This window comes from Centruroides vittatus, unplaced genomic scaffold (assembly GCF_030686945.1).
Source record: "Centruroides vittatus isolate TY-2023 unplaced genomic scaffold, ASM3068694v2 contig_202, whole genome shotgun sequence".
NCBI classification, from domain to species: domain Eukaryota; kingdom Metazoa; phylum Arthropoda; class Arachnida; order Scorpiones; family Buthidae; genus Centruroides; species Centruroides vittatus.
In genome coordinates this window covers 306300-325447 of record NW_027121249.1, presented here as the reverse complement: position 1 = coordinate 325447, position 19148 = coordinate 306300, and the positions used below count along the sequence as shown (strand labels likewise).

The 19148-nt window shown below is 32.0% G+C and overlaps 1 protein-coding gene and 1 long non-coding RNA gene across 2 annotated transcripts in view; both read right to left on the bottom strand.

Moving 5' to 3' along the window:
* Cyp18a1 (Cytochrome P450 18a1) overlaps positions 1-19148 on the bottom strand; it is a 172232-nt gene that overhangs the window by 109468 nt on the left and 43616 nt on the right. The gene's annotated exons all lie outside the window — the stretch shown is intronic.
* On the bottom strand, positions 2521-2808 carry LOC136970561 (uncharacterized). Its single transcript, XR_010880004.1, has 3 exons — positions 2788-2808; positions 2618-2714; positions 2521-2532 (listed from the first exon to the last, which is right to left on the bottom strand). It is a non-coding gene; the product is annotated as an uncharacterized lncRNA (long non-coding RNA).

Here is a 19148-nt window from a genome sequence, read left to right as displayed (position 1 = left end):
ATGTATATTATTTTTAACATAAACACCAGATTCTAATGACTTTATATTTTCAAAAGGCATTATTTTTCACATACTATCAACACATAAAACTTATTTATTAATAAAGTTTACTTGGACTGCATATGTAAAGCATCTTCTGCAACTTATTCCAATTTTATGGTCGGCGCTTTTGGGCAGTTATCAATTAACACTTTAATATTTTTCAGAAGTTTGTCCAACATGTGGTGTAATTACAGTATTTAAGAGGACATCTGGGTGTTGGCCAGTTGGCAGCGTTTATGGTCGGCGCTTTTGGGCGGTTATAAATTAACACTAATATTTTTCAGAAGTTTGTCCAACAGGTGGTGTGATTACAGTATTTAAGAGGACATCTGGGTGTTGGCTAGTTAGCAGCGTTTATGGTCGGCGCTTTTGGGCGGTTATAAATTAACACTTTAATATTTTTTAGAAGTTTGTTTAACAGGTGGTGTGATTACAGTATTTAAGAAGACATCTGGGTGTTGGCTAGTTGGCAGCGTTTATGGTCGGCGCTTTCGAGCGGTTATAAATTAACACTAATATTTTTCGAAAGAATATATATATATATAAGATATAAATCTATAATATAACTATAAGATAACCTATTGAACGCGCGTCCGTCCGTCGACGTCTGTCCATGTAACATTATGCCAAAAAGGAAACTACAGGCGCCCCTGTCGTGTGTCGTATTTCGCACATTTACATTAACAATATAAATTTTTATTATTCATTTGGCCAATAGCCAATAACAATATAAATAATTCAGTATATTTGTAACAGGAATTTATTATTATCACAGAATGTCTGTAACGCTCACTACAGGACGTCTTTCAACACAGTTGGTTGGCGATTGGTCAAGCATTTAAGTTTCGATGCGCTTCTCTGGTACTTCTGTTATCCCGTTTCCATGCCAATTTTGCTCTTCTCACTTGACAAACAGCTGACCCTTACCCTAGTACAACGTTTTGAAGATATGGAAAGTTTGTGTGATCGCCCATGCAGTGATGCACTATGTTTATCAGAGGTCCAAACCTCTAATGAGGCTTTGCAAATCTAAACAAATCCGGCAGGAATAATTGGACCTGAACCCTTCTTCATTCTCTTCGATGTTCCAAACCTTCATAAAGTTTCACTGGCAATCCGTGGCTGAGTTAAAAAAAGACTTCAACAATAGTGCTTTATCCACCAATGTCATCATGATGAAAAATGTATGTCAGCGCCAGTGACAGGAAAATTCAGAAATAAGCTGTTAATCGTACAACCTGCATTTTATGAGACTCGGAGTTGCACAATTCCAGTGATTTTCTTTCGTTCACGCCCTCTATCGACAAAAATTTGAACTATTTTCATTTTTTCTGCCCAAAAAAATCCCCTTTTGTGAGAATAAGTTTTACGCAAATCGCATTCAAATATACCAATTTTTCAACTTTTATGAATTTTTAAACTATTTATAATTTTATGTGACACCCTGCACTTCTATCAAATATACGTAATAACAATCAAAAAATTTTAATGAAAATATTCTCTTGAATGACAAAAAGAATGTATTTTAATAACTTTAGAAATATGTGCTTTACTTTTTATATTTATCTTAAATTTTACTTATTAAAACCACATACAACTAGACAAAAGATTAGTATATTCACCATACTGAAAGTTTAATATACATTTACTCATGAATAACACAGAGTACGAAATTATTTTTGACACTACATAAACAATATCTATGTATATTATACCCATTAATCAGACAAACTAACTCAAAGGTTTTTTTGTTACAAATAAAAATACAGTCAAACCTGTTTTTATGCGCTCTTTTTATGTGCGATTTTTTTAATGCGAATTTTTAATTTGTGCAGTATAGTTGGCGACTAGTCTCGTGCGATTCGTCATGTTTTACGTTGACTTATTATAGCTAAATAAACTTATTATAGCATAAATGCACTTATTATAGTAATATTATTGCATGAATATGCGAAAAATAAAATAATTTACTTTTTAAGTCAACAAAACACCACCTGGACAAAAATATGTAAAACAGACGATAGACCAGACGATGCAGTCAAGTGCTGACATCTGTTGTCAATAAATTCTATTTCGTACGGTTTTGAGTTATTTTCTATGTGACTTTTTTTATGCGGTCCCTGTTGACCGCATAAAAAAATATTTTTTAATTGTGTTGCGAAAACTATTATTTACAGCCATTCGTGAAGTTTCGTGAGATTTTTTTAATGCGTTTTTTTTAATGCGTTTCCTATCCCCCGCATAAAAACAGGTTTGACTGTATAATGACAAAAAAATAAACTAACAGTTTAAGCATGACAAAAAAAATAGAATGTTTGTAAAATGTGGATTAAATATAAAAAATACAACTAAATAAACTTAATACTTTGAGGCATTGACGGTTGCCATAATTACTGCTTGCAATCTGGCAGTCATAGTGTGCGAATTAATGCTTCATATTCGTTTCCGATGATGTAGTGACCTCGCCACGCTTCACAAAGTTGACTTCCACTAAAATAATTGCAAAATAAATTCTCAATATTAGTTCCATTTTCAGATACAAAATCGCAAACAAAGAAAATCACATAAATATTACTACGTATAATATACGAAATCTGTCCTGCAACACACAAATACCCCAGTGAATGAATGAGAGCACAAACATATGCTTCTGTCTCCGTACCATTTTGTTCCTATATGAAGTAAATAATTCTGGACTTTATATTAACATTAATTGTTACAAAAAAAAACAGAAAGGAAACTCACCGAATAAAATTGTATCTGGTAAATTATTTTCCGTTCTTCTTTGTTTCTGAGAGTTATAAAATGAAATGCAATTTCGCTTATTCTCAAAATGCTAAATTGACAAGCAACATTAGTAAATAGGAAATTACTGGTAACTGCTGCTAGTAGATAAAACATTAACATTGTAAGAATTTAGTATGTGCAATTTTATCAAGAAAAGCATTGTTTATCTACAAAATACCTCGATAGTGTTGTCATGTTGAATTATACTGTAAAAATGTGGTTTTCCAATTTCTTCATATTAGACATGCCTATGCATTAAGTACAAAATTCCAACTCGTACATTATCAAAATCCAGATTTAATATTAGAATAAATATCCTATGCAAAACTTTCTGTTCAACATTTACTTTATACGGGGGAATGTGTTCTTTGCATACACTAAAGATATTTACTCATTACAGCTTTTCTTTTACAGCATAATTTACGCTTTTCTAAGGCTTAGCTACGTTGTTACTATTCTCGACACAACATTAGATATTAATTTTTTTTTTAATAATGAAAATTTTCCTTTCAACTTTCCTAATTTTTTACAATTCTAAATTAATTCTTAGTAAATATTCTGCTGTCATGATTATAAGAACTACCTATCTTTGTTGATGATTTTAAATCAATAAATTACATATCTAATATAAAAAAGTTAACGAAACTTTCTGCCATTCTTATTGCTATTAAAAATTATAAGAAAGTTAATTCTGTTTGAACATTCAATGAACATAAAAGTGTGTGCGGTATTCTACAGTTAAATTCTTCTATATTACACAATTTTTAACGTAGGTGGAATAATGCATTGTCTATAAACACTTGCAAACTAATACTAATATCCAAAAACCTTTTGTGAAAATTTATAATAAAAATTCAATTAATACTGCTGTGATTTTCGTTAGATCTATTTTACATAATAACTTATAGGATGTTTATTCCAACGAGTTAGAAACGTTGAAATTGTGAGAAGTGTTTGAGAGACACTTTGACGAAGTCGTTCCGATTAGTATCTCTCGGATCTTCAGCAGTATGTTGAATATGCTGTAAACGCTGTTATATACCTAAAACGATAGAAAGACAGAAATTTCAGTTAATAAAAAAGATTTTGTGTTTCAATAAACAAGTATTTATTTTTCATTACAATTGAAAACACAAGTAGATGAAGGTGTACTGTTACAAAATAAAAAAATTCAAGTGAATTGTTTGTTATGTAATTTTTTCAGTTTAAGTGTAGAAAATTGCCGTAATATAATTTTTCTTATTCTTTCCATCCTACATATAGTTATTAAATTTGTCAACCTCCAACTAATCATTCTGTAATCATCCTCTAAGTCGCCATTATTGCCTGTAAATATGACCCTAAATAGTTAGGTCATATTTCCACTTTTTTAAAACTCGTCTTGAATTCTTTCGCTTTTCTCGAACAGCCCATGTCTGAATTCTAAGACCTAAATCTTCTACTTACATTTAAAACTTTCTTTTCTGATCTATTCTAAATAATTTATGGCTCAATTTCATTATTCTCTATCTCAATAGTTAACACAATGTCAGTTGTGAATAACATATACCGTAACTTATATTGTAAAATGCAATAATTGGCCTAATATTAAACGGCAATTATTTATTGTGACATCATCGCAATTCCGGGCTGCAAATTTTAACCATATTTTTAATTTATTTAACTTAAAATATAGGCTCTCTGCCTGAAATTAGTAGTGTCTTGCCCCTGTACATCATACTTTTCTTTTAATAATAAAGACGTGCCAGTCATGTATCTAACACCTTTCAGGGGAAACTATTTAGATTGAAATAACGTGACTTACGGTTCGAATCGGAAGTTCGTATATACTTGTGATCTAACCGAATAAGTCTACCCCTGTCCCTCCCACGTGGGCTCTACATTGTGGGCCTGGATAAACCTACAGTATAATGAGCTTGTTACAAGAAAAAAAATCACTAAATTTATATATTTGATACAAGAAGCCCTCTTAGTGCCCACAGAGCGGAAAAAGTTTTTAAAAATGCCAGAAACATGCTATTTAAATCAATAATAATAATAAGTAGTCAAACCTTCGCTTTAGAAGGTACAAGTAATTATGTCAAAGTAGTGTAATAATGTAACTGGTAATTGGACTATTTCGGTTTTTAAAAAATTTCTACATTTTGAAAACTCCTGAATTCCAAAAAGTCATGAAACTATAATAAAAACCCTGTAAATTTGTATGTGTGTGTCTGTGTTGGCATCCATTTTTTCGTTTAATATCTAAGAAAGCGAATAAAAATAAAACTTTAAATTGTGACTTATATTATTTAGGAATTGATGCGATTAAATTTTAATGGTTGAAATATCAGGTGTGGAAAAATAAAAGAAACATGTGTTGTATCGCAGAAATGGCCAGACTTAATAAAATTTTTAATCGCTATTGACATTTACAATAATCTTGAAAACTCACTTATAACCCTCATAATTAAGCTTTTGCTTTTATAATAATATAAAAGTTATTTTTAATAAAATCGCACAATATATACAGCCAAGTATAATTTTAAACTTGACGATTCATTTTCTTAAATATTATTTGGCAGGAATGTTACACAACAAATTCTTGGATATTTTTATCTCTTATAACATTTACAGTTTAAAAGCTCTATCCTCAAAATTACACTAAAAGTCTTTACCCTTTTTATAATTATTAATAATACTAGCAGATGACCCCAGTGTTGCTCGAGCAAAAAATATCAGCAGCAAAGAATACGATGATTACATTATTTCATACTTCTATCCGTTCTACTATACTATAGTATAGTATTTTATATATATTTACAAAAATTATCTAATTTATGTAAGAGTGTCACACCAACTGCTCTCTAACACATTTTAAAAATTCCTAAAACTGAGTACAGTAGAAAAATAAATAATTTCTAAATTGTGTTAGATTGGGATCTCGGTATTATATATCCTATGTAAGATAACCTTTATAGTTGTGTAGCAAGTTTTACACGTTTTCACCGAGTGCAAAATATTGGTCCCAACACTTCCAACGCTATTTAAAAAGTTATTAAACAGATCTAAAAATATGTTCGACTAGCTGTTACGCACAACAATGCCCGCGATAATTTTGCAATTTAAAAGAAATATTTTTCAGTTGAGCATCAAATATATAAAATTACTCAAATAGCCCTGAATATATAAAATTACTCAGATAGCCCTGAATATATAAAATTACTCAGATATCCCTATATATATATAAAATTACTCAGATAGCCCTGAATATATATAATTACTCAGATAGCCCTATATATATATATAATTACTCAGATAGCCCCAAATATATAAAATTCCGCAGATACCCCCAAATATATAAAATTACGTAGATACCCCTGAATATATAAAATTACGCAGATAGCCTTGAATATATAAAATTACTCAAATAGTTCTAAATATATAAAATTACTCAGATAGCCCTGAATATATAAAATTACGCAGATAGCCCTGAATATATAAAATTACTCAGATAGCCCTAAATATATAAAATTACGCAGATAGCCCCAAATATATAAAATTACGTAGATACCCCTGAATATATAAAATTACTCAGATAGCCCTGAATATATAAAATTACGCAGATAGCCTTGAATATATAAAATTTCTCAGATAGCCCTAAATATATAAAATTACTCAGATAGTTCTAAATATATAAAATTACTCAGATAGCCCTGAATATATAAAATTACTCAGATAGCCCTGAATATATAAAATTACGCAGATAGCCTTGAATATATAAAATTTGTCAGATAGCCCTTAATATATAAAATTACTCAAATAGTTCTAAATATATAAAATTACGCAGATACCCCTGAATATATAAAATTACGCAGATAGCCTTGAATATATAAAATTTCTCAGATAGCCCTGAATATATATAATTACTCAGATAGCCCTATATATATATAAAATTACTCAGATAGCCCCAAATATATAAAATTCCGCAGATACCCCCAAATATATAAAATTACGTAGATACTCCTGAATATATAAAATTACGCAGATAGCCTTGAATATATAAAATTTCTCAGATAGCTTTGAATATATAAAATTACTCAAATAGTTCTAAATATATAAAATTACTCAGATAGCCCTGAATATATAAAATTACTCAGATAGCCCTGAATATATAAAATTACTCAGATAGCCCTGAATATATAAAATTCACTCAGATAGCCCCAAATATATAAAATTACGCAGATACCCCTGAATATATAAAATTACGCAGATAGCCTTGAATATATAAAATTACTCAAATAGTTCTAAATATATAAAATTACTCAGATAGCCCTGAATATATAAAATTACGTAGATACCCCTGAATATATAAAATTACTCAGATAGCCCTAAATATATAAAATTACTCAGATAGCCTTATATATATAAAATTGCTATCATTACACATATGCTTTATTACTGAGAATCTTCTAATGCAATTAAACCTTTTGAATTTGATCATTTTTCTAGAATGTTTGCACTCGTTCTATAATTGAACAAATATGTAGTAGCAAATTGAAACTTGAAACGGTTATAACATTTGGTTAAGAAAACGCAGCACATAAATATGGTACATTTGGGAATCAAGTTATAACCAACAGACACAAAAAATTGCATTTGAAATGGTACAGCAGAAGCCATTCTTAAGGTTAATCCTTAATGTTCTCTCTCTCCCCCCACGGGGGAATTACGAGAAATTTCTTTTTACTGTGCACCCCCATGGCATACTTTACTAAAACGCATTTATAAACAAAAAAATCGCATTTAAAATAGAACAGTAAAATCCGTTCTAAAAAATAAGACTTAATCCTTTCTGTTGGCGAGAAAATTTTCAAAAATCCCTTTTCTCTGTGCATTCTAATGGCGTACCCTAACTGTTTACAAAATTTCACCTCTTTTCAGACGTTTCCTCTACGCAATGATAAATTATTCAGTCAGTCAAACGTCTAATTTTATACAAATAGGTTATTTTTAATAAACTCTTATAACAGTTGGCTCAACAAACGAATTTATCTTTTTCATAATTTGTCTTTGTGTTCCTTACATATTTTTCTGAATTTTTAATAGAGAACTGCATATGACATGTCAAATATCATTGATATTAGTGAATATCAGTCGCAATGTTCATTGTCTTTCGATTTTTTAGATTAAAGCAGTACAAATGCAACAATTGTGTTTTAACACTTATGAAAATTTCAGAAAATTTCCAACACCACAATTTGCGTAGTAATGAATTTTTCAACTAAATTTTTATTACCGAAATTACATAAGTTAGTTATGAAATGTCACTATTTTACCATTTTACATTTAGTTGCATTTGAACGTCTAAATATCTCACTACTCGGCATTGAATAAAGTGCAATTACCCAGTATTTGAAACTTAATAATTTCTTCTTATGTTTGCTGATTGTATAAAAAAAATTCATACCTGAACAGGCGATTCTTTTGACAAGATGAAGCAGTCACCACAGCTGAATCCAATTTTATTTTCCTGAAATTTCTTCATAAAATCGAGAACCTGTTTAATAACAATTACCTCAGCATTACTGCATGTCAAATAATAATAATTATGTAGCACACTATACCTTAAGCTTCTCTTTCATAGAATATGGGGCTGCAGAAAATCTTCTGATCTCTTGAAAGGAATCATAAGCCTGTAAATTAAATTTTAAAAGAGTTATAATAGAAATCTTTACAAAAACGATAATATGGTGACTTTTTTCAATTACCGAACCCGACATCCGAGAAACTGCAAAAGCACATACAGTCACTACAAAGGTGAGAAGTATTGTAGCAAAACAAATTAAAATTTGTAGATACCAAACGAATTCTCCAAAAATTGAACCGTACATAAGTAAAGATAGAAGATACAGACAAATCCCATACAAAAGAAACATATATCTATTCCAGTTTTCGTTGACATTACAGATGAATTCGCAAAGCTCAAAATGTTTGGAAATCAAGTCATTGATATTCTTTTTCTCAAACTGCATTTTTGCTTGTTGTAATTCGACAGACAAAGCGTTGTATCTCTGCAATATGATTATGCCGCATAATATGCTTACTGATAGAAACCACATCCATAACGTAGCTTCATAAATTGAACTGATTTGCATTACGATAGCACAAACGAGAGCTCGCAAACTGCTTGATTTTCTTTCTACTTTCTTGAAAATGACAACGGAGCTGATGAAAGTAACCAAAAATAAAACAAAGGCATAAGAGATTGCAATAACAAAATGCGCGATACGCTGATAAAAGCGGTTTATTTCTTTTTCTCCTTCATATCCGGACATCTTCAAGATAAGAGTCAATTTATGTTTTCTGCCATTTTGAATTATAAGAAAAGAACTCATCGATATACAGCAAAATATTCCAACTAGAAAAGGAGCGCTATGTTTTCCACCTGTGTTGACAATCGGACTGCAGGCGATAACGTTATCTTCCGTTCCAAAATACTGAATGATAAGCATTAAAAAGTGGCCAATTATCATCAACTGCACGAAATTGGCATGGATGGATACGAATTTCTTTTGCCTGTCTGTAAGCTCATGGCATATGCATCTTTGAAAGACAATATCGCCAAAAGGCAGAGATAAGGACATTGTCTGATGAAGAAGACAATACAAGCAATCGTCCTCCATTTCCTGACAGCAAAATGTGGCATAAAAATCAATAATATTTATCGATTTGAAACGTAACAGTATTGATACCGCAGCAATGAAATTGGAAACATGAATTTCATTATAGTAGATTCTTAGAAAATTTATTACAGGTATAACTTTCGTGAATATTCAAAGATCCGTTGTTTTCGCGAAGACGAATACATAAGTAATTTTAATCAGCTTTGTATTACAAAGTTATTTGTAATACAAATAACTGCCATTTAAGTTATTTCTTACGTTGAAAATTAGAATTTTTCATAATTAAGAATTAAAAATATACACATGTTAAAAATTACAATTATAAAATCATTATTTTATGATTTTCGTGCTCTATTGTGTATTCTTTTAATCGTAAATATATATCACAACCTGTGAGAGATTATGAAGGAATTAGGTGTAGAGCGGGGCCAATTTTCGCTATTTTTCGAACAAACGAAATTCTTAAATATTTCGCTATTAATAAAAAAAATCCAGTAACGAGTTGCGTAACTTTTCCGGCTGTTAAAAAATAACTTTTACAATCTTTATATTTTTAATTATAATAAATAAAGTTTTTTTGGCGCCATCTGTTATGAAATTTTCTTATAAAATATTTTATATCTCTAATTATTATAAAATGGCAAAAGGCTTTATTTTGAGAGCAGCGATGAGATTCATAAAACGAATTGTAAATCGTATTAACGAATAACATTTTCAATAAGTCTGACTCCTCTCAAGATATGTCATATGGCAGGTCTCTATGTCCTCGTCCCTCGGTCTTTTAACCACCAAAATTTAATAGCATTAATGTCGGCCAGTGCCATAATGGAGCGGCTTGACACTGAGAAATGGCACCTGTTATAATAAGACAGACCAACTGCAGAAAAATTCTTACGGTTTGATCCATCCTGATTCGATCCCAGGTTAAATTTGTCACTAATGTGATCTCATAGTAAACAAATACTTTTGATACAATACTTAGTCACGTCTTTAGTATTTACTCATCGTAAACTTCACAAGTCAAATACAATATACATTAATTGAGCAACTTTTCAAGTTTCTCAATTAATGCATATTAAATTTGAATTGTGTAGTTTGTATGACAATGTATATTAAATTTTTATTTACTTATGATTTTACTATAATCCATTTTCAGAAAGTATGCAGAACGTTACATAAATCTGCATGTATTCTTACATTGCATAAGTTCGCACAGTCACGAACTCTCTTTATAATAATAACGAAGAATTCTGATTCTAAATCTTATTGTAATTTGAAATCAAATTTGAACAAATTTCGTCTTTTCCTGTTTTCGAATAATCTAATAACGTAATAAGCCACAACTACCGCATTATATCGGGCTGATATCGCGTATATCTTATTACGTATGTACAGTACAGTACATAGGGTTTGTAGATGTTGGTTTGTCTATAATTTAATTACCTCTTAAACTTTAAATACTTCTCATTATTGGCGATGTCTGCTCGGATTTATTGCCTATATCTGCATTTTATAGTTATCAAATAAAGAATTTGTATCGGAAACCGATATGAATATTACTAAAATGTTTCTGTTTAATGATTATTATCATTGCATAACAGCAAATATGATTACATGATATAGTTTGATGTGCTTCCCATTTCAAAAATTCTATAAATTCAATAACTTCTGTCTTGCTACATCAATTTATTCGTTAAAAATTAGTTAAATTGAGAAAGTTTACAACAATATTTGCAATTTACAAATGAAAAGCCCAAAAATTTTGTAACCCTAAACTCTTAATAATTAATAATTATAGTGTTTCTCCTGAAATACTCGAAATTATGTACATGTATTTCGAATAGAATTGATTGGATTGATGGGATGAGGCAACGCAATACACTTATACGTACTGCCGAGTTGGAAGAATAACACCTATTTGGAGAAAAAATTAGCTACAGGACAGGAAACCCATTTGTTGTTTATAGACTTAACGAAGGCATGTGATAATGTACCAACATCAAAACTATTGAAAAACATTAAAATATATAAATATTAATAACACACTTATTAAAGCACTTAAAGAATTACATATAGAATTCGTAACAAAAATAAAAATTGAAAAAAAAATATCAGAAAGGTTTACGATATCAAAAGGACTAAGAAAGGGATGTTGTACCTTATAAACCTTATTTAGAATCTACGTAGAAGGAGAATTGAAAATATGGAAAAAGAAGTGTTGTAATAAGGGAATGGATATTAACGGTAAGCCGATGTTTACTTAGCAATTTGCAGATGATCAGGTGGTAATGACCGAAGATAAGGATGATGTGGAATACATGACAAGAAAAAGAAACGAGGAATATATTGAGAATGACCGGGGTAGAGAAGAGAAAAGTAACGACGGTTGAAATGGATGCATTGAGAATATCGTGCAGAATTTCGTAAAAAGAAAGAATAAGTAATGAGAGGATCAAAGACTTAATGGGATTGAAAGATCGGTTTTGGAAGAAATACAGAGGAAACAACTTATTTGGTTTGGACATGTGAAAAGAACGAGTGATAAGAGACTCCCGAAAATGTCGATGAAACACATTCCACAAAAAGAGAAAAAGTGAAGAAAACAAAGACGAACTTGGTACGATGGAGTAAAGATAGCATGTAGTGAAAACGGGATTAGAGAGGATTGGTGTATGGACAGAGAGAGATGGAGAGAGTTCCTGGTGATCGAATAGCGACGTCAGACGCCATAAACCGAATATAGATAGACAGATTTAATCAAATTAATATATACAGTGTAGCCATAAACTAAGCACAAATCCGACTAACGGAAATTGCGTCATTTACAACGTTATAACATCGATTAAATGGAAATAATGAAATATCTAATTCGACGTCATCTGTGACAGAACTTCTGCATTTACAGGGATTTATTACACATTAATCATCGGTCTTTAAAATCTTGTAACTTTCCAAATTTTAAACACGCGTGTGAAAATTTTTTGCGACACAGCCAACTCTTGTCAATTTTGTTTTCTACCAGGATATGGGGATCCATCTCGTTTTAGCATACTGAGATGCCTCGATACCCGAATGCTAATTCCCCACACCACTGGATTGGGCGTTGCAGCAACGATGACTTAACTCTGTACAGATGCCGCGATACCCGAATGCTAATTCCCCACACCACTGGATTGGGCGTTGCAGCAACGATGACTTAACTCTGTACAGATGCCTCGATACCCGAATGCTAATTCCCCACACCACTGGATTGGGCGTTGCGGCAACTATGACTTAACTCTGTACAGATGCCGCGATACCCGAATGCTAATTCCCCACACCACTGGATTGGGCGTTGCAGCAACTATGACTTAACTCTGTACAGATGCCGCGATACCCGAATGCTAATTCCCCACACCACTGGATTGGGCGTTGCAGCAACGATGACTTAACTCTGTACAGATGCCGCGATACCCGAATGCTAATTCCCCACGCCACTGGATTGGAGGTTGCAGCAACGATGACTTAACTCTGTACAGATGCCTCGCAGATCTGTAGACCTCACACCGTGTAATTTTTTCCTGTCAGTGTATGCAAAAGATACGGTTTTTGTGCCGCCATTACCCACAGTTCCGGGACCAAATAACCGCTTCAATTATGCTCTTCCAGGGAAACGTTGCAATGCGTGGGGAAAACTAGACTACCGCTTTGATATGTGTCATGTTACCAAAGGAACACACATAAAAGATCTGTAGTCCTTTAACACAAACTTGGACAGTTTTTTAATTCTTTTAATGTATCATTCATTGTTGAAGTCGATAATTCATTTGTAATAACGCTATACTTTCGATTGATTTCTGAGTGTAAATATTATTTCGAATTGTATCTGTAATTCAAAATTTCAGAAAGAGAAAATAGCTAAATAAAAAAGCCATGATTATAATCTGTCTCATATGAAGGGAACAATATTTGAAGCGTGCAATGCATTATATTGTAAATGCCATAAAACCAATTTTTCAGGAAAGGTAAAAAAACACTTTCTAGTGAATGAATTCATTTCAATTTTACCATACAATAATAAAAAGCTCACTAGGTTACAAATACTATGAAATATCAAAATTATGTAAATATAAGCCGTAGCGTTTTAAGCGCCAAAATTCACATGACTTGTACTTTAGCTCTTTAAACGTTAAGGTTTGCACTTGAATTCAACTTCAAAATACAGCCACTTACATCGCACAATATTTTTTTCGGCATTAAAACTTTTCGTTTAGAATTTAATTCTTCAATAAAATATATTTAGAGAAAAAATGGCATTTGCAACGTTATGGCATTGCACGCTTCATTTATTATCTTGTCAGTATTTATTATCTTATCAGTATTTTACAAAGATGAAAGATGTTTTAATAGGTCCTTGAAAAACCGTCATAAATAAAACTTTGATTTCCCATTGTGTAAGTTCGCCGACCTTTGGGGGGGATCGTTAATCCCGCGACAGGATGGTCTAGGGTCGTTCGCGTGTGGGTGTGAGGGAGGTGACACAGACAATAAGTGTCTCACAAAGAAACCCGTTTATTTAAACATAAAACAACTCACACTATGCACAGATCGTTACAAAGGTAAACGTTCGAACGTTTTTGTGCCGATGTGTTTCCTATCGTCGCTCGATAGAAGGCCCCGGGGCAGCGGCTGGTGCAGCGACTCGTCGGTTGGCGTCGGCGGACCTTTCGATGGACACCTTGGAACACCTCTTGTCTCCCTTAAAACCTCTCGGAAAAGTCTCTTGTTTTTCCAATTCGGCGATTACTTCAATCTCTCTTTTTCGTATTGTTCATGTTGATTGGCTCCACGTCCTTCCTTTCTCTCTTCTCGATTGGTCCCTCGCTTGTTTCCAGGCGAAAAACGACCCCTGTTCGAGTCACGAGAAAGAACCACCTCGACAAATCTACTTGACACCCTCCGTTTTCTCAGGTTGGAAAGAATTGATGGAACTTTGAAACTTGCGCTCATATTTTCCCCATTGTTGTCTAATCTGAGAGATTTTTGAAATTTAATGCTTCGATGTGATGTTCCTTTTCATAATTAACTTTTCCCTTTTTCCTAATTTTAATGATCTAAATTTCGTATACGAGCGATTTGTCAAAGGTCCATCTATACTGGAGGACATTCGTCTACAATCATTACTCATTACAATTATTGCGTTTTATTTTACATTAGGCCTTTTTGTCTTTCGACATCTTTCTCCTTTTTTTTCATGCGTCGCGGTTTCAAATGACTAACGCGTCAAATCCGATCTTTGATCGGTTTTTGTCCCTTTTAACAATGGACGATTTTCTACATTCGTTTTAACAATCTTCTAATATAAATAATTAATGTTAACCCGTTTTTGGGACTTCACAATTGGTTCAATGATATAACACAAGAGTATGTTGCAAGAAGAACTATCAAGTGAATATAAATAAACACATCACAGGGATTTACTTATATTCCAAATTTTAGATCCATAGATCGATACTTCTTTACTTTCCCTCCTGTTACATAAAACAGAGGCGATCGATCAAAAATGACCTCAAGTTTTTAGTTTTTGGACTCGAGAACCTTGAAACAGCGAGAAATGCATAAAAATTTCAGAGTATTTTCTGTGTGTATGGGTGTTTTTTTTTTAACTCTTTCCGCCCTGTGGGCACTAAGAGGGCCTCTTTTAGTAGGCCCATTATGGGTTCGGCCAGGCCCACAATGGGGCGACCGGGTGGTGAGGGACGGGGCCCGACATATCCAAACGGACCACCCCCGAAAAATTCCTGGGGATTATTCGACCCGTTCGGATTCGATCCCGGGTCCCCAGAGCGGTAGGCTGCCACCTTGACCGCTCGGCCATCCGGCCGTCTGTGTATGGGTGTTAGTGCGTGTGGCAGACATCTCCTTGAAGATTAATAACTCCTGTGTTTTCTGTCGAAAAGTTCTGAAATTTCTCAGGGCTGTTTGTTTCTTAGAGTCATTTATGGTAGTAAAGTTTGTTGGTTAAGGATTGAGGAGAAGATAAAGGAGGTAGTGGCACATCTCTAGTAGGTCTGACATATTTCAAGTAGGATTTCGAGTATTAACATTTACAAATTTTATAAAACCCATTCCTATCCTCAAAATTAAGGGTTTTTTTCCATTTTAAAACTGTAAAAAAATTTTTAAATAAAATATCGTAATAGATAGCACCCCCAAATGTTGCCAGGAAAGTTAAGCAAGTCTTTGCTGGATTTTTTTCTTTAATATAATAAGCATTTTATTATTAACAACACTTCTGACACCTCTCGTCTTCACTCTAAAATGTGTTAACGTGTGTAACATAACACGCATTCCTCATAACTAATAATAATAATTTTTCAAGCCGCATATAAATCTTTATAAGTTTATATGCGGCCTCAAAACCTTTATCTTTTACAAAGATAATAATAGCATCTAAATGATAATCATCTATAAAATAAAAAAGCAGCATTTTTTAGTGAAAGATTCCTCTAGTTCAACGTCACCTACATACGAATTATCAATATTTACATACCAAAACACATTTTCTTTAATTCTACGAAAATGTATGTCAATAGACAAACTTACTTCGGTGTTCTTATCGTTTAAATCGACTTAATTATCACGATATTTATGCTGGACACGAGCCAGAACAAAACAGCGAAGAGATACGATCTCCAAAGGACGATTTCCCGGAAGATGGCACCTCTTCATCATTATTGACAGTTAATTTGAACTATTTCACGCAAATTGACTTTATAGAAGTATAATAAACGAGCCGATCTGAAATTATCTTATTAGAATCTTAACAAGGCATCTAATTATCTACTTATAACGTGATTACTTATTAAAGTATCGACAGGCAATGTCGAAGAACATCATCTTCTGATGAGGCCGAGCACTTTCCGAGATAATGAATGATCGTCTCGTGATTCGTTTACAATGAGAGCATTAATTTATCATTAAATATCACAGTAATTATTGTTAATTATCTTAAATTGAGGTGCCTGCAGACATGTTCTACAACCGACCTTGAAATGATCCCGAAGGAGTTGAAGATTTTAAGTAAAGCTCCAACGATTTTAATAAGCTTCTTGTTCGCTTTAAACAAATAAGTAGTTATCGATCCCCCTTCCATTTTTATTTAAAACACGATTTTCTCGAGAGAATTCGAGTCTGAAATAGTAGCGTATGTATTATTATGAATGTGAATAATTTATCTTTCTCTAATGACTTTATGTCGAGAAGCAAAATTGAGAAATTCTCGTTAAAGGTTCGTATAATATTTGATGTAATTTTGACACTTTTCGCATTACTGCAATTTCTCCATTATTGTAATTTTAGAATTAAAAAAAGGGCACATTTACAATTGCTTACTTTTATGTATTGTGGTCCTACCTTTTCGAATTTAAATCGCAGATTGGCATGAGCTATAAGACTATTTAACTGTTACTAATTTATATCTTCAGTTAATTAGCTTATGGACCACTCTTTGTGATCCTGTAGAGCTGGAGCTTCTTCTTATCGTAATGGTCCTTATCATCTTCCTGGATGAAGATGATAATATACTTTCGAATTCATCGTAAAATTCATCGTAAAATCGGTATCGATTTTTCCTTTTTTTCGTTTTCGCATTTGTCTCGCTGTTTCTATCGATGAAAGGACTCCCCTCCTGATAAATCGACTGGCATAAATTTAGCAAAAATTAATCTCAGAAATAATACTGATTTCTTAATATCGAGCATTCTATTTTTAAATTTACATATATATTTATATATTTTAATTATTTTTAATTACGGTTTCATTCTATTTTTAAAACTTCTTTCACTTTAAACAATTTGTAATTACCCGCAAGAACTTTTTTATAATTGAATTTCTACACGTGTAACATACCACATTTGCATACCAATGAGCTCGAGTGTTTAACTAGGAAGTGGCCGTGTGGATTGCCAAGACGTTTAGATCTTCAATTTGCCACTTTTGGTGGACCCGGAATCGGCAACTCCATTCACGAACCCGAGATCTGTGGCTTCGAAAGGCTCCCAGTACCCACAGGGAAGAGCCCAGAACAGAAGTTAGAAAGTCAATTGGCTAATGAATAATCAAATTAAATAATACATTATATTGGTTATTGCATTATTAACATGCTATAAATATTATGACTATAGAATTAACTACCATAAATCATCTATTTCTACTGAAATTTCAGGAAAATCTACAGATTCTTTTAGTTGCGTAACTGTTATTAATCATCCATTCCTACTGAAATTTCAAAAAAATCTACTTTATTTAGTCCCACTTGTAATTAATCACATATATCAACTAAAGACAAGTAATATATGCGAGATCTTAGCCTTAAATCCTTCTATTTTTATTAATAATTCCAAGATATACTGAGTTTTATTATATTTATGACTTAATTAACGCAGATTTCGTAATTTAATCTGGTTAATGTTACCTTAGGTAGCCAAGATGGCGGCTCGTCTCTAATTCCGTCAAGGAAACAGTGGGACGCACGTTCTAGCCTAACCTAACCTATTCTAATAATTTGGTTGCTGATAATTATGGTAATTTATTAGAATAGGTTAGGTTAGGTTAGAACGTGTGTTCCACTGTTAGGTTAGGTTGAGTTAGGTTAGGTTAGGTTAGGTAAGGTTAGGTTAGGTTAGGTTAGGTTAGAACCTGCATCCCCAGTGTTTCCCTTCTTCTATTTGCTGGAATCAGAGACGAACCGCCATCTTGGAACCATAGGTAACATTAACCTTTTATCCCTTAAATTTCGATAAAATCGCGATTATTTTATCCTAAATGCAACTTTTACATTGTAAAAATAACAATTCTATACGAATTCCCACTTATTACCATTGAATGTTTTTTTAATCCCTTACAACTGCAGTATTTAATTCTGCAAATGGATTTATAATAAAAAGGTGAGAAAAGTTTTTATGGAGGATACAAAAAAAAAGGATGAAGTTTGTTTTAACATAAGAATAAAAGGAAAAAATATACTTCTGTGCCTCATAAATCTTCAAGAAAGATTCATTCGGTTAATGCGTGTGTTGAATAACGTATTCGTTTGCCTAAATTAAAATGAGTGATAATGAGTATTGATATGGCTGATAGTTTTTTTACAAGGTTAAGATTCTAAGAAAAAAGTTTATAAAACTATAAATCAATTAAATTAATACAAATCTGCTACAACATAAAAAGAATTATGGCTTAGTTTCTAGTTCGATAAGAAAATTAAAAAGTATAACATAAAAAAATCCATTTATAAAATTAATTTATGCTTAATATCGTTTAAATCGGTATATATTTTTTAAATTTTACAAAAATTAGCCTCTTAAAACTCTTCAAATATTAGTTTACGTTAATCGAACAAATCGTTAATTTAAATTTCAAAATTATCCAATCGCGAATCTTAAACTTTGTTACGTATGTCTAACGTTCGATTCGAATTCAAAAATAAACCAATAGGATTGGAGAATTTCAAATTTTTAAATTTTTATTGTACTGTGTTCGAATTTAAAGCAGTATTATTTCTATTAATTAAATAAATTTAAAGTAATAAATTAAATATTTATTTTAAGACACGAATACTTTATATTCTATTATTTAATGTCTCTGTAATAATTCTATATTTAAAATTATATAATT